The sequence below is a fragment of the Hevea brasiliensis genome, chromosome 9, assembly GCF_030052815.1.
Source record: "Hevea brasiliensis isolate MT/VB/25A 57/8 chromosome 9, ASM3005281v1, whole genome shotgun sequence".
In the NCBI taxonomy this organism is placed as follows: Eukaryota; Viridiplantae; Streptophyta; class Magnoliopsida; order Malpighiales; family Euphorbiaceae; genus Hevea; species Hevea brasiliensis.
The window spans coordinates 15,656,265-15,674,339 of NC_079501.1; positions in this window are offsets into that span (position 1 = coordinate 15,656,265).

Here is an 18,075-nt window from a genome sequence, read left to right on the forward strand (position 1 = left end):
AAAATGTTGTTGTAAGAGTTCATGCTACTGTTTTATTAAGTGTCTACGTTTATTTCCCGCATTTTCCTTGTTCTTCTTACATCTGCGATTTTCTTCAAGATCATTTCTGCACAAGCAATCCCAAAGAAAGTCACTCTCAAATCATCTTTTTAGTGATCAGTTCATTTTATTGATCTCCGTCATTTCTGAAAACAAGTTTTCTAACTCCTAGTAGTATGTAAATGGTTGGGTAAACGTAGGTAGCTGCAACTTAGGGGTCTCTTTTAAAAGAGAGAACATGAATAACACGTCAGGAAGATAGCCAAACTATTAGGCTGACGTAAACAGCAATTCGGCAAGATGTCATAAAGCGAAATAGAACCAAAGTAAACATAACAGAATAGATCGGATGTTAATAGATATTGGTAAAATGAATACATGGAAGGTCGGTAAATCAAGTCTAGTTTTCCCCATCTAGCCAAAAGGTATCGAGAAATCTTATCCCCAACCTCTTTAAATTTAAGGATCCTTATCCTTAGGTTCTTAGGACACCAAAATTCGGGAGATCGGAAAAATCCCTTTCAGGCTCCTTTCTAATTTAAAAGAGATCGGAGGAGAGTTCTTATCCGGTCTCAACTCAAAATTCTAATTTAAAAGAGATCGGAGGAGAGTTCTTATCCGGTCTCAATCCAAAATTTTAATAACTATTAAATAGAGATCGGAGGAGAGTTCTTATCCGGTCTCAACTCAAAATTCTAATAAACATTAAATAGGGATCGGAGGAGAGTTCTTATCCGGTCTCAACTCGGAACATTAATAAATAACTCTAAAGGAGATCGGAGGAGGGTTCTTATCCGGTCTCCCCTCAAAATTTTAATAAATAACTTAAAAGAGATCGGAGGAGGGTTCTTATCCGGTCTCCCCTCAAAATTTTAATAAATAACTTAAAAGAGATTGGAGGAGAGTTCTTATCCGATTCTCACACCCATTCACTAAGGTTGTCTCATTTACTTATGTATCTGGGTGATCCAAATTTAGTGAAAAATCAAATATTCCTTCTACCAAAAGGATTAACATTGCCGCCTAAGCCCTCCTAACTAATTTATAAAGGACGCAGAATTAAATCTACTTACCCTTATTAAGGGACGAAGGTGGGGTGCCCAACACCTTCCCCACCCGTTTACGGACCCCGAACTTAGAATCTCTGTTTTGAAGTGGTTTCATTTTTAATTTAACTTCTCAAATGGTTTTCTTTAGTTTCCCTCAAAACTAAGGTGGCGACTCCTCACTTTTTCCCACTTCGGTGAGTGATCGTCCAGGCGACCGCAAAACCCCTTGCGACAAACGTAACATTATTAAGTTATGTATTATCTAATATTAATCATTAAAATTATAATTAAAAAAATTAAAATAAATTTTAAAATTGAGTTAGGTTTTATCTAATAAAATTAATTTTATTTTTAAAATAAATTTTTAAATATTTTATATTTTTTAAATTACATATATATGTAACACTCTTATATTAAGCTTCTACTGTTTTGGTGACTAATTTCTATCCGGACAGTCAGGATATCTAAACGTATGTCTGTACTATCTAGAAAAGTGCTAAATAAAAATTAATAGCAATTACCTGAAGGTAAAATACAAAAAAAAAAAAAATAAAGCATAAAAGGTTAAATGAGCCGGGGTCACACGATGGGTGATCGTACCGGAAAGTGACTACGAGATTAGTCAAAACCCTAAATTTGTATGGGATATTGTGACACTGCAGGCTTGGGATAATTGCGAAGCTAGGGGGGAATGAAAGAACCACAAAAAAAATTTGAGAACTAGGTCAAATAATTAGATCAGGGTTCAAGAAGCAATACATTGTTATTGGAAAATCAAATTAAACCGATAAGGGTTAATTTGGTCAATTCACCCTTAGAGGTGACTTATGACCTAAATGTCCAATAAAATATAGGAAAATAATATTTTGAAAAATAGTATAAAAGAGGAAAGGTATATGATAAGAAAAGAAAAAAAAAATTGAAATAAAGGAATTACAACATCATCAAACCTATGTAAGCATAACATAATTAAACATTTTAATTTCTAATTATTTAAATTATGGGATAAATATATGAAGGGGATAATTACCAATTAAAAAACCCAAAAATTAAAAGTGTCTTCTTCCTTGTTACCGTCCATCTCTCCTCTCTCTTTCTTCACTCTAATTTCCTCCATAGCCAAGATTTTTCCAAGCGTTCAAAGCTTGAATCCATCCCATAAACCCTAGTAAAACTTGTAGAAACCTTCAAATTAAACTCCAATAAGAAGTTGGGAGAAAGAAAATTGAAGAAAGTTGAAGGGAATTGCAACTTCAAAGGCTCATCAAAAAGGTTAGTGAAGATTTTCCTAATTCTCTCTTTAAATTTATCTTTAGACATTTAATTTGAGTTAGAGTTGGAGAAAATTAAAACAAAATGCTAAGTTAAAGAACCATAGAGGATTTCGGCCAGCCATGGATGTTGGGGAAATGATGTGTTTCATTTCAATTAAGTATGTATCTAAGTTCAATTGAGTATAGAAATGTGTCTTGGACATTTTAATTTCATGAAATGTAGCAAATTACAAAATTAGGGTTTATGGTAATTGGAAATTTGGGGGAAAAATTAGGGATTTGGGGAATTGCTGCCAATTGACCTAATTGAGGTTTAAATTGGTCAATTGGTGTAATTTAAAGTGTGATTGAATGCATAGATTGAATTGAAATGGTAAATGGGGTGCTGCCCCAAACTGGGCAGTTTGACCTTGGTCCACTTAGGTGGCCATAAATTGAATTATGTTGCTCTAATTGGTGTAAGGCCAATTGGAGATGAAAATTAAGACATAATGCAACAATTTTCATGTGGAAATCTTGCCCTAAAACTGACCTTAAGTTAGTGGAAAACTGGGTTGAATCCGGATTATACACCTTGCCCCTGTACATAATTGACCATATGAACAGTACTTGTTCAAATAGCTATAACTTGGTGTAAAAAGTCCAAATGACCTGATTTTTGAACCATTAGAAAGCTATGACATAGTAGAACAATTTTTGTAAAGAATATAACCCCAAATTCTGACCATAACCTAGTCAATGACCACCCAAAGTTTGGTTCTCAAATCTGCTAGAATCAGAATTGTGCCCAAAATTCTGGATTTTATCAATCTGGATAACCACATTAGAAAATAGCATAACTTGAGATACAAAACTCTAAATGGAGTGATTCAAAAAGGTAATTAAACTAGACACAATAAGGAACAACTTTGATGAAGGACATTTAGCCAAATTCCCACTGTAAAAAAGGCCAATGGAACAGTAAACTTAGGAGACCAAATCTGAATTTTTGAATTTCCTCCTAATAAGTTTTGAATTTAGATTGGCAATCAATGCCAACATAATTATGACAAAAAATATGGTATGTGGGTGTATTTAGAATTAATATGCCTATTAAAGATGGAAAAGTCAATATTTTAACTTGAATGGTGTAATGAATAATACCACCATAACAAAAAATGTAAAGGACCCAAACTTTATAAATCGTATTGGGTAGATTAAGTATGCAAAACTTTAATTGTTAGAAATTCTTATTAGAAGTGATTTAATAGAGTACTGAAATACTTTAAATTGTGTGTTTCAGTAGAAAAACACGTTAGGAAGTATAAAGAGAAAGTGAGTCAAGGCTAAGAGGCGACTCATAAAAAGTTTGTACACAACGATTGCTTTCTTTTGATTTTCAATTTGAATTTTGATTGGATTAAATTGTGAAATAAATTTATGGCTTTCGTCTATAAAAAATGTTGAATGATACAATATATATGCTATTGACTTAATTCTTGAGAAATTAGTTTGAATGTAATTTGATGGATACTTTGATGCTAAGAAAACTTGCAAAATAGTTTGAAACCATAGCGATTATAATTAATTGATTGAATTCATCACTAGCTTGTCTAGTAGGACGAATTTGTTTTGAATTGTGTGCCAGTTGAGGACGAATAAGATGAGTACTCATATATTTTGCTAGCTAGCTATGGTATTCCTCATTAGCCGTTGGCTATTAGGACGAATTGGACATTGGTGTCATGATTAAGCTGTGTGACTTGTCAAAAAAATTATTTTGTGAATTATAAAATGAAATTTGATTCCTTTAAGAAATTTCCAGATTTTCGAAATTCAGCATGATTTTATGTGTTAACATATCAAGTGGTTTACTTGTGAATTATTTGTTGTTTAAATTATCATTTTCTTTATGTTGTGCACCACTGAGACATTGACTTAGCGATAGCTTTTCATTATTGTCGCAGGTGGAGAGGCAGATAAAGTAGTAGAGTAGGCTGCTTGTGACTATAAGTGACTGCAATTTAGATTTTGCAGGGTATATAGATTATACTCCTTTGTAAATTTTTATTTTAATGTATATAAACTGTATGTATGTACATTATTCGGACTTGAGCAGTTGTATAATAAAGTTTGTAAATTATTTTGATATGTAAAAATATTGTAATATAAACCTCTTATCTCAAATTATGAAATGCTCAGTTATTTTGAAATTTTTTTAGAATTGCTAGAAATAATATTGAATTGAGTTTGAATTGCGTTGTTGAAATTGATTTGAGTTGAGAATATTGGAGTTGAGGGATTAATTGCATATTGAAAGTGTTTTCACAGGTTTTTGAAAAACTATTTTCCTAAATAGACTGCACTCTGATGAAATTTCTATAAAAATTACGAAGATTTTAAATTAACTAAAAATTTGATTTATGATTTGACTTTAATTAAAGGATTTTAATATCTATTAAAAATTACCCACCACTTTAAAAATAAAAGGAAATTGTTTTAAAATCCTTAGTAGTATATTTAATGAGTTATCGATGGGCGAAGTTCGATAATCCATTAGGAGTACTACGAGATCATGTTATGCCTTACGGAGGATAAGGTATGACAATATATTTATCTATTTATTAAATAAAATTATTATTTTTAGTTATATTACGTAGTAATTAATAGTGGATACAATTTTTAAATTTTGATTATTAGTTTTTAAGTCATTAGATTTAATAATGGATACATGTAATTGAAATGCCAAACAAAATCTCACAAAAATTATCTCATTGCAAATAAAACTAATTTGAGACACAATATTATATTAGAAAAAATTATCATGAAGGCAAGACTATGGGCTACCCATTATAAAGCATATTCACATATTGAAAACAAATTACATCTTTGTCAATCGCCTATCTGCAAAATATTTAAGATAATTCATTGAATTAACAGAAATTTAGAGTTACTGGAGATTGCTTGAATCATAGCTAAATAGCCTCTTATGATTTGATTGAAGTCCCCTTGTTCTGGTTAGGAAAATTGCCCTTTGATCTAAGACTTCTAATCCATGATTTTACTATTAAAAAAAAAACTTTTTTTTTTTATATCAACTTGATATTAAAAAAAAAAAAAAATTTAAAATGAAATTTTAAATATTTTATACTAAAAATTTAAAGAAAATGAATTAAAATGAAAATTTAAATATTTCATTTTTTTTATAATTTCAAATATCTTGTATTTATAAATAAATTTATTTTTTTAATTATGTCAAGCATAAATTATTAGTGAATACAAATTGTTAGAATGAGTTTTGCTATCTCAAAGCTTCAAACTTTTATGTTCAATCTTCTATTAAAATTTTTATTATAATTTAAAAAAAAAAACATAATTGACAACACATTATTAAGAATATTTTTCTTCAATGATGAAGTTTGAACAATTAGATATTTGACTTTTTTTTACTGAAAACAAAAAAAAAAATTGAACAAATTTATTATTAAATAGATATATTTTGGCTTTCATAAATTGAATAATTATCTTAATTAAGTTGAAATTTATCTAATATCAATAATTAAATTTATAATGAAGAAAAATTAAAATGAAATTTTAAATATTTTAAATTAATAAAATCTAAATATTTTACTTTTTAATTATGCCATATATAAATTTTTATGGATACAAGTGTCAAGTTTTTGTTAATTAGATTTCATTTATTTAGGTTGGACTAGTTATTTTTAAATGTGCATTACATATTTTATGTACTTGTTGTATATATTATAACTTAATATTATTATATATAATTTTTTTATTAATTTTTATATTGATATATTATTATTATTATAATATATTAATTATTATTATAATTATATAATAATTTTTAATTTTTTATGATATATATGTTATATGTGCATTTGTTATTTTTAAATTAAGTTAATGAAAATAAAAGTATGTTGTCACGACCCAACCTATGGGCCGGACCGGCACTAGGACCTGGGCCAGCCTAAAGCCCCCGAGGCCCGTAGTAAGCCTAACTGTTCATTAACCCAACTCAAAGGCCCATTTGGGCCCAATATCAAGAAATCAACCGGACAAAGTCCGGCCATAAAATGGACCTTTCAACGGGGAGTTTTTTTACTCACCCGACCTGTAAACACGTTATATCATCAATTGGGGAGCTCAGCTCACCCTCCACATACTCATAACATCATAAAAATAAATGGGAGCTCAGCTCCCTCATCCAATCCATCAAACATGCATAGCATATTAAGTTTACAGGTCCAAAATAATAATTTAGTTTACAGACCCAAATCAAATAAACATTTATAACACATGCGGAAATTCTAAGATTTAACAAGTTTATACAAACATTAATAATCGACCTGCGAGGGAGAAAGCAGGTTAACCTTAAAAATATCCTTCTATGGCCTGGAAAAATATTGAATAGGAGTGAGCGTTCGACTCAGAGAGTAAAATATCAATTTTAACCATAATCTCTATAACTATCTAAAACTAATGCACCCTGTAAAGTGAAATGCAACATCAACAACATTTTCATATCATAACATCAAAAAGGTAATTTGGAGCACTCACGCACCCTGTAACATCAATCATAATATATGGGAGCTGATCCCTATCTGACCCTCTTAAATCCAACCTGGTGCCAGCGAAGAACTCAAGCTGGACTTTCGCTTAATAAACCAAATCGGGAGTCCCAGCGAAGAACTCAAGCCGTGACTACCCCCCGAAGGATCGGGTCCCAGCGAAGAACTCAAGCCGTGACTACCCGTCCTGTCCATAGTCCACACCACATCACACGCACGCCAACGCACGCACACTGCTCCAAATTACCACAACAACATCCATGGCACGTTAACAGTTATGAATGCAACATAAATCGTGCCTAGAGTTTAACTACATAAATATGCATATAAGTGATGTATGGGCATGCTTGAACATATAATAATATCGAAATTACAATTAAAATTAATATTTTACTCACAGACTTGTGGTGGTCACCGGTGAGGCGGAGGAAGAAGGCTGTCGGCTCACACGACAATTTTATTACAATCATTTAATAAATTTGACTCCATACAAACAGGAAAAAAGACCAAATCGTCCTAAGTCGTGCGAAAATCCGTGAGTCTCCCTATACCTAGGACCTACCCAACTTTGTAAAGGGCTTAAAACACACTTCTATATCCACAATCCACATATCCACAACTCAATCACGTCACACAGCCCCTCCTGGGCCCATCAAATCAATCATCCATCACAATATGTAAAATTTCAATTTAGTCCGTATAATTTATCATTTTTGCAAAAACTGCTCAAATAAGCCCTAAAAATTATAAAACTCTGCCCCGCTGTCCTTAGAAATATTACTAAGCTATTGCAAAAAGAATCGTAATTTTCTAAGCTACCACGAATATTTTATGGATTTTTAATCCTATTTAAGCACTAGAAAATTACGAAAAAGCAAGGTTCGGGTTTACCTTTGCCGATTCCAACTTCGGGAATGCGCTCGGGATGCCTGACAATGGTGGGGTAGCCAAAACCTCGATCCAATTCGGAGACTTTTCCGGTAGGTAGTGCATGCGGCGGAAATTCACGAATCCGGACAAGCTCGAATTTCCGCGAATTGAGGATACCTACACGTAGCCCAATAATAATATATAAAAAATCAGGGGTGTTACATTCTTCCCCCCTTAAAAAAAATTCGTCCTCGAATTTTACACAAGGCAGAATAAAGTACATGATTACACATTGAATAGATAAGGGTACTTGCTACGCATGTCCCGTTCTGACTCCCAGGTGCACTCTTCCACTGACTGGCTCCTCCACAAAACCTTAACCATAGGGATCTGTTTTGATCTTAACTGTCTCACTTGGTAGTCCACTATGGCTACAGGTTGCTCCTCAAATGTCAAGTTCTCTTTTAGCTCTATTACATCTGGTTGTAGTATATGAGAAGAATCTGGAATGTATTTTCTGAGCATGGAGATGTGAAACACGGGATGAACGTGAGAAAGGTTGGGTGGTAGCTCCAGCGGTGAGCTCGCTCCAACTCTATCCGTAACCTCAAAGGTCCAATATAGCGAGGTGCCAACTTGCCCTTCTTTCCAAATCTCATGACTCCCTTCATTGGAGAAACCTTCAGAATACATAGTCGCCATCGCAAACTCCACATCCCTCGTCAGGGTGCATAACTCTTACGCCTCTCGAAAATTTGTTTTGATCGTTCCCTGATTAAAGGAACTACCTCTGAAGTGTACTACACTAGGTCTACATCATGCACCTTCGCTTCCCCCATTTCCGTCCAACACAGAGGAGACCTACACTTCCTTCCATATAGTGCCTCATAGGGTGCCATCCCTATGCTGGAATGGTAACTGTTGTTGTAGGCAAACTCCACCAAAGCTAGCTGCTCATCCCATTGACATCCAAAATCCAAAACACTCATGCGAAGCATGTCTTCCAGTGTTTGGATTGTCCTTTCGGACTGTCCGTTTGTCTGAGGGTGGAAAGCCGTACTGAAGTTCAACTGTGTGCCAAGTGCCTCCTGTAACTTTCTCCAAAACCGAGAAGTGAACTGGGGCCCTCTATCAGATATTATGGAAGCAGGAACTCCATGCAATCTGACTATTTCTCGAATGTAGAGCCGGGCATACTGTGCCACAGAGTATGTAGTCTTCTGCAAGAAGTGAGCTGATTTGGTTAGACGGTCTACAATTACCCATATCGAATCATATCCTCGCGTGGTACGAGGCAACCCAGTCACAAAATCCATAGTAATCATTTCCCACTTCCATTCTAGGATAGGGAGCTCTTGCAGCTTCCCTGACGGTCTCTGGTGTTCAAACTTCACCTTCTGACAAGTCAAGCACTTGGACACAAAGTCTGCTATGTCTTTCTTCATGCCATTCCACCAGTAACTATCTTTCACATCATGGTACATTTTGGTGGAACCTGGGTGGACATTGTACAGTGTATAGTGTGCCTCTCGCATGATTTCATTCCTGAGGTTGTCCACATTGAGCACACATATCCTAGAACCTTGCACTAGGGCGCCATCATTGGCAAATCCAAACTCACCACCTTCACATTGCTGTACTCTTTCTATGATCTTCATTAATTGTTGGTCTCTGCGTTGGGAAACTCTAACTTTATCTCGCAAGTCTGGCCTCACTGAAAAATGAGCCAACAAGACCCCCTCATCTGAAAGATCTAGGATTAAACCTTGATCCATCAACTCATGTACTTCCTGAATCAACGGTCTCTTCTCTGCTGAAATGTGCGCCAAACTGCCAGAAGATTTTCTGCTTAAAGCATCTGCTACTACATTGTCCTTCCCAGGGTGGTACTAGATGGTGCAATCATAGTCTTCCAGAAGCTCCATCCATCTCCTCTGTCTCAAGTTTAAATCCCTCTGTTGGAAGATGTAGTTCAAACTCTTATAGTCGGTGTATATCTCGCACACTTCACCATACAGGTAGTGTCTCCAGATTTTTAGTGCAAAGACTACAGCTGCCATTTCCAAATCATGGGTGGAATAGTTCTGCTCATGCCTCTTCAGCTGCCTTGAAGCATAAGCCACTACTTTTCCATTCCGCATCAAAACACACCCTAGGCCAACTCAAGGCGTCCACGATTGCGGTGTATCCTTCACCGCTCATAGGTAGTGTTAACACAGGGGCAGTGGTTAGACACTCCTTATCCTCATCATTATAACTGACTCTATCGAGCTCTCTTCCTGTCCTTTGCATCTTATCCACTTCCCTTTTCCTATTTTTGGTATTATTGGTATCTTTTCAACCTGCTGTATTTATTCCTTAATTTTAGTCCTATCTCATCCTTACACCTTTTCCTTCAAAGATGTCTATCCCATCATCAACTTTAACTTTCTTTTTATTTCTTAGTCTTATCTTGATTACTAGTTCCATTACTTCGGGGATTCTAACCTTATAATTTTCTCCTACCAGCACATTCTTCACCTTTTGTAACACTTATAATTAACAATAGAAAATTCGTTTTTGTAACCCCTTTCCCAACTTAACTATCAGAACATTATCATTCCCTACCAGCCTTAGTAGGAAATTGCTCATCCTGGATGGATAGGAGCTCCAGAAACTATAAGTTCCATCTGAACTAACAATTTGTGGGAAATGTGTGTCATGCCTTAATTCTAAATAAGATACTTCACGTGTTTATTCTCCTTAATATAATCACATATACTGCCCACAACTTTTCAAACTTCAACCTCAAATTACCCATTAGCAATAATTTCATCTATTGAAACTCATCCACAATTAGTATTTCCTCCAGCTCATAGTTTAAAACAGTTGCAAGCCTTAGTAGCTAACTCAATTTAACTCCTGTCATTACTCTGTTCGTCCTTTCATACTTAATACTAGGTATGCACTTACTGTCATTCTCATATCAGGAAATTATGTATGAATTTGTGCCTACCAAACTCTCAATAACTAGGTCTCCTTGACTCAGTTTCTGTTCCTTATATAACCTTCTAGAACCAAAAGCACAAGCTAAACTTGAAAAGAAAGAAAATATCCTCTTATATTCAACTACACCCGATTGTCATATTATAACATTTCACCTAAGTTTCTTGGTCTTTCTCTCCAAATTTCATCATCTCCTAGCACAATTATGCTCTACCTATAAGGTATCATCTGCATGAACCCTTTCTGTACCATTTTCCTTCTTGACATAATATTTTATAATTTATTAACTTTACTTATACTCGACCTATGATTCATAAATAACATCGATTTTATTGTCACCTAAACTTTTGTTGATTCCTGAAAGATTTCTCTCACTAATAAATTCTTCCAACACTAATTCCACCCTTATCTAGGGTCATTAATTTGATCCTTGAACTTTCTAGTGATTTATAACCATCCAGACTTGTCACTTTTCGTTCTACCCCTACTATTGTCCTGTCGTTATTGCTTCATTACAAAGTGATTCTGTTGATCACACTAAAAATGTTTGCCTGACATTCATAACGAACCTCTAACTACCTTCTCACTATCTCAAAAGTCTAACCTAAAACCTATGTGTCATTATCTATCATTCTTTTCCTCTCATCATACCTATTTGATCCATTAGACTGACTTTTATTCAACTTACTGCTTACTAACTTCTCTTTCTCTACCTATTTAGGTAGTCCGCAATACCATCGCACACCTTCTAACATTTACTCATTATTACTGTATTCTATACCTCCATCACTTTTCTCACTAATGTGGTCCCATTTTGGGTTTTCCATCATTGTCATTCTCCTTGCCAAGAATAACACTTAGCCTATCCTATATCTTAACTTTGTTCCTTTTATTATACGCTCTTTAGGTTGTCCTTTCATTTATTTCCTTTGTCTTACCCAAAATAGAACTTGACTATTCTATCCCTGGTTCCATTCTTCTTCCTAACATAATAGCTGTACTTGCTAACTATATCTTTCAGAGTCTCTATCGCGTTATCATATGTCTGTGCTACTCAGATTTGGTCCTTTGACCACTCTAGCTAGTACTTCCACTAGCATTTAGATTATATTGCATCTGCAATCAATTGTCCAAACTTTCATTCTGCACTTTCTTTATCCATTGGCCTTCTGTGATTTATCTTCACTAATTTATTACTCTTAACACTATTATAATTAGATTATACTATTGTTTTGAATAATTTGAAATTAGAAAGGAACTCAGCAAATTACAGTCATACTTTTATTGTATGATCTCTATTCTTATCCTTTAGCTTACATAATACCCTTACTACCTCGAGAACTAATTTTGCAGTAATTTTATTATTATTATTATTATTATTATTATTATTATTATTATTATTATTATTATTATTATTATTATTATTATTATTATTATTATTTTCCATGTTTACTCAACTAGCCAAAACTTAAGATTCCGGGCACCCAAACCTGTCATCCAATTCAAAGGATTTACATCCATCATGATCTGATTATATATGATTCCTATAATGGAACTTGTATCCTCTCCAGGATACCCGAGCCAACTACTCTCTACCACACTCTACAGTCCCATCTGGGACACTATTCCATAAGTCATCATTATCAGTAATAACCTTTGATCCATTCTGAAAAGATAGGACTATATCCTAACTTGCTGCAACAAAGGTACTACATCTACCACCTTGCCAGAACCATGTCAAGTTAATGACTCTTTTATCATATCATAGCTCTATAAATCATCAATTCATAGCTTCGACCTTCTCTAGGTAGTAGAGTTGTACTTTATTCCATACTGATACACACAAGGTATACTATTCTCACTCTATAAGTGTCACCTTTACTTTGCAACTAGTCCAAACCTGCAGTCCGATGGCAACTCTTGATGTAACTCTAGCTCATGCAGGGATAACTGAGTCACTGACTCTAGTTATCACCCAACTGTGACCTTTCAATATTCTAACTCTAGACTCTTAACCAGGAGTTCCCAACTCCTCTGCAAATATAGAACTCTGTTCTGGCATAACTATACCAAAACAGAAGCCATCTCAAACACCCTCATTATGGAGCACCACGGGGATGCACGCAGCTCTACACAATAATCTCATGTCTGCATCGTAATCTGCAGCTTAGAGCGCATACATCGAGAACATTGTATAGTTACTACGATACGCCCGTGCACTAGGTCTCCTAATTTCTTATCTCTCCGAATCTTCTATTATCACAAACTTATTACGACAGTGGTCATCTACCGATGACCGCGAGTGGTATCCTCATCCTTATCTAGGGCAACTGTACTTTTAAGACTCACTTTTATGTACTCGTGCCTTACACGAAATGGGCACACCATTTAAACCCATACTGACAAAAATATAACATTTCTTGGAGTACGTATCCTCATGATAGACCTCACATGTCTACTAACTCTATTTCACATTTCTGTGTACTCCACGAAAATCAAGACACTAACTGAGGTAATCTTATATTTCCCGAGGTATAACGTAGAATCTAGAAACAAAGAATTACAGGAAAAGACGAAACAGAATCCTATACTCCGCATGTGACTCCTAGTAGACTCTTTCCAACACTTAGATAATTTTTCCCTATGAATCTGGAGCCTAAGCTCTGATACCACATTTGTCATGACCCAACCTATGGGCCGGACCGGCACTAGGACCTGGGCCAGCCTAAAGCCCCCAAGGCCCGTAGTAAGCCTAACTGTTCATTAACCCAACTCAAAGGCCCATTTGGGCCCAATATCAAGAAATCAACCGGACAGAGTCCGGCCATAAAATGGACCTTTCAACGGGGAGTTTTTTTACTCACCCGACCTGTAAACACGTTATATCATCAATTGGGGAGCTCAGCTCACCCTCCACATACTCATAACATCATAAAAATAAATGGGAGCTCAGCTCCCTCATCCAATCCATCAAACATGCATAGCATATTAAGTTTATAGGTCCAAAATAATAATTGAGTTTACATACCCAAATCAAATAAACATTTCTAACACATGTGGAAATTCTAATATTTAACAAGTTTATACAAACATTAATAATCGACCTGCGAGGGAGAAAGCATGTTAACCTTAAAAATATCCTCCTGTGGCCTGGAAAAATATTGAACAGGAGTGAGCGTTCGACTCAGAGAGTAAAATATCAATTTTAACCATAATCTCTATAACTATCTAAAACTAATGCACCCTGTAGAGTGAAATGCAACATCAACAACATTTTCACATCATAACATCAAAAAGGTAATTTGGAGCACTCACGCACCCTGTAACATCAATCATAATATATGGGAGCTGATCCCCTATACAGCCCTCTTAAATCCAACCTGGTGCCAGCGAAGAACTCAAGCCGGACTTTCGCTTAATAAACCAAATCGGGGGTCCCAGCGAAGAACTCAAGCCGTGACTACCCCCCGAAGGATCGGGTCCCAGCGAAGAACTCAAGCCGTGACTACCCGTCCTGTCCATAGTCCACACCACATCACACGCACGCCAACGCACGCACACTGCTCCAAATTACCACAACAACATCCATGGCACGTTAACAGTTATGAATGCAACATAAATCGTGCCTAGAGTTTAACTACATAAATATGCATATAAGTGATGCATGGGCATGCTTGAACATATAATAATATCGAAATTACAATTAAAATTAATATTTTACTCACAGACTTGACGGTGGTCACTGAGGCGGCTGGGCGGAGGAAGAAGGCTGTCCCGGCTCACCTGACAATTTTATTACAATCATTTAATAAATTTGACTCCATACAAACAAGGAAAAAGACCAAATACGTCCTAAGTCGTGCCGAAAATCCGGCAGAGTCTCCCCTATACCTAGGACCTACCCAACCTGCAAAAGGGCTTAAAACACACTTCTATATCCACAATCCACATATCCACAACTCAATCACGTCACACAGCCCCTCCTGGGCCCATCAAATCAATCATCCATCACAATATGTAAAATTTCAATTTAGTCCTTATAATTGATCATTTTTGCAAAAACTGCTCAAATAAGCCCTAAAAATTATAAAACTCTGCCCCGCGGTCCTTAGAAATATTACTAAGCTATTACAAAAAGAATCGTAATTTTCTAAGCTACCACGAATATTTTATGAATTTTTAATCCTATTTAAGCACTAGAAAATTACGAAAAAGTAAGGTTCGGGTTTACCTTTGCCGATTCCAACTTCGGGAATGCGCTCGGGATGCCTGACAATGGTGGGGTAGCCAAAACCTCGATCCAATTCGGAGACTTTTCCAGAGTGGCCTGTTCGCCGGAAATTCTGCATCCCATTAAATCGCGAATTTTCGCGAATTGAGGATACCTACACGTAGCCCAATAATAATATATAAAAAATCAGGGGTGTTACATATGTCAATGAAAATAATAAATTATTTTAGTAAAATTAATTATGAAAAAATTATTATTATAATATAATTTTATAATTATGAGTATTTTTATAAATATATAAATTTAACTATTTATTATTTTATTAATTTATATATTTTCATGTTAATTTATTCTATAATAAAATGCATAAATTTATCAAGACTAATTAATTTTTAACATCATATAATTTTTTTATAAAATAAATATAATTTACATGAAAAATCTAACTTTTTTCCAACACCATTGAAAAGTCTATACATATAATAATAAAATAAATTCAATATAGTATAATTTCATATAATATTGAATTTCTAGTTATTTTCAAATTGATTTTTTTATTTTATTTAATAAAATTATATGCAGACACTTATATCAATAAGTATTAATATTATTAATTTTTATTATATATATAATATTTTTCATAGTTTTATATTTTCTTATGATATGATAAAAAATTTTAAAAAATAATATTGATAAATATATTAATACTAATAAATTAATAACTAAAATTTTATTTTTATATAAAAAATAAAAAATCAATATTAATAAAATAAAAAACATATATTATTATTTTTTAATTAGAATGATTGTATTAAAAAATATATAGATAATTATTCGATTTATAATAAATATTTTGTTAAACTAATTTATAACGTATTTTTAAATTAAACTTTTTATAATTATTTTTTTAAAAATAAACGTCAAATTTAAATAAAGAGAATTATTGAATTTAAATAAATAAAAAATATAATAAATGATATAATACTTATATTCATATGAAAATTAGATTATTTTTAAATTAAAATATCAATTTAAATTTATATTTCAATATAAACTTATTTGATTAAAATAATAATTTTCCATCCTAAAACAAAATTATAATATTAAAAAAATTTAAAAAATTATTATATTTTTTGATATGTACAAACATTAGCATTTTTTAAGTTTTTAATAATGTATTATTTAAAAATAAAAATTTAGTATTAAAATTAGTATTATAAATTTCAATCATTTCATTAATTATATTAAATTTTATAATTAAACTCAAGTCTAATATATTATATTAATTATTAATTTTTTAATTAAATATTTTTCTATTTAACTTTTTTCTCATATATATAATTTACTTTATATGCTTTATGTATAATTATATATTATTTAAAAATTTTATATTCACATAATTTTATTGTATATTACATACTAATTAAATATTCTTTTTATAAATCAACGAAAATGAATTTTTTTAATAATATTTTTCCATTGCTATATATATATATATATATATATATATATATATATATATATATAAATGTAGTAATATTTACATAGAATTTATAAATTCAATTTTGATTATAGCTAACTTATATATTAATGTAATAATTAAAAATTTTAAAAATATATCTATAATTAAAAAATATAAATTCATTTTATATGAAATATTTTTTGAAATGAACTTATTAAAAATTAAATTAAAAGAAAACTTTAAAAATATCAATAAAAGAATTCTTATATTTAGCTGTCCAAAATTAATTTATTTTCTTGTTCATTTACGCAAATTCAAATGTAATTATATTAAAATATTTTTACATAAAAAATAATAAGATAGAAATAAAAATATATTGAAATTCATAAAAAAAATTATTTATATAAATAAAATGCATTCTTATTTTTGTAAATAATATAAATCGTAAAAGTATTTTTATAAAATTTTATTTTTAAAAATTTAATTAATTGGAATTTAAATATAAGTAGGATTAAAAATTTTAAATTTATATAAACTCTAAAATTATATAAATAATTAAATTTTAAGTCATAAAAATTTTAAATTTATATAAATTATTAAATTAAATTAAATAATAAAAAATATAATTATAGATATTATAAATAATGAAAAGCAATTTAGCTAAAATTAATGTTCCCTTCCTTTCACACATTTATATATCATATAGATATATTAATAATCGATGACATATAAATTTAAATTTTGAGTTTTTTTTTTAAGTAAAAGAATAAAGGTTAATCATTATATTTTTAATTGTTAAATTTTTATATTTATTATTTCTTTTAAATATTATTAAAAAAGAACTACGTTTTAATATATAATTTATTAATTATTATTCAACTAATTAAATTTTCATTAAAATATATATTTATAATTTCCTTTAAATGCTTGAATATGTTAGCTTTTATAATTAACAACTAAATTTTATAAGAAGTCTTTTTGGATGATCATAAAAATGGAAAAAAACAAAAAAAAATTGGGCCCTTTAATTTTGGCCTATTAAAACTTTACATTTTTATTTTCATACCTATCAAATATAATTTTCCATCTAAATACAAATGTGTGTATAAATTAATTGTAGGTTCTTGGTGCAATTTTAGAACTTTGATTTGTAAAATATATCCATTTTGCCCATTTTGGCCCATAAGATGCTTAATAGAATTGGCCCATGTTGTCGGGCTTCAACTAGCCCAAGTAAAATATGTTCACTGGTATAAAGGGTGTAACGCGCAAGCCCAGTCCAATTTTTTTTAAAACTAAACATTTAATTAAATAAAATTTACTAATTTTTCCCCCAATAAACTTGTCATTATTATTTAATGTATCACATTGATTTTTTTTGTTTTCAATTATCACCTTAATTTAAGTTATGTGCATATATATATAATTTTAGGATGTACAATTATAATATGATTTATTAATTACATGAAAATATAAAAAATTATATTAACTTTTTAAATAAATCTATTAATAATATATTAAATAAATATATATTTAGGGGATATTAAATAAATACGATAACGTGGCAGCTTTTGGTTAAAAGTGAGGGGAATATTGC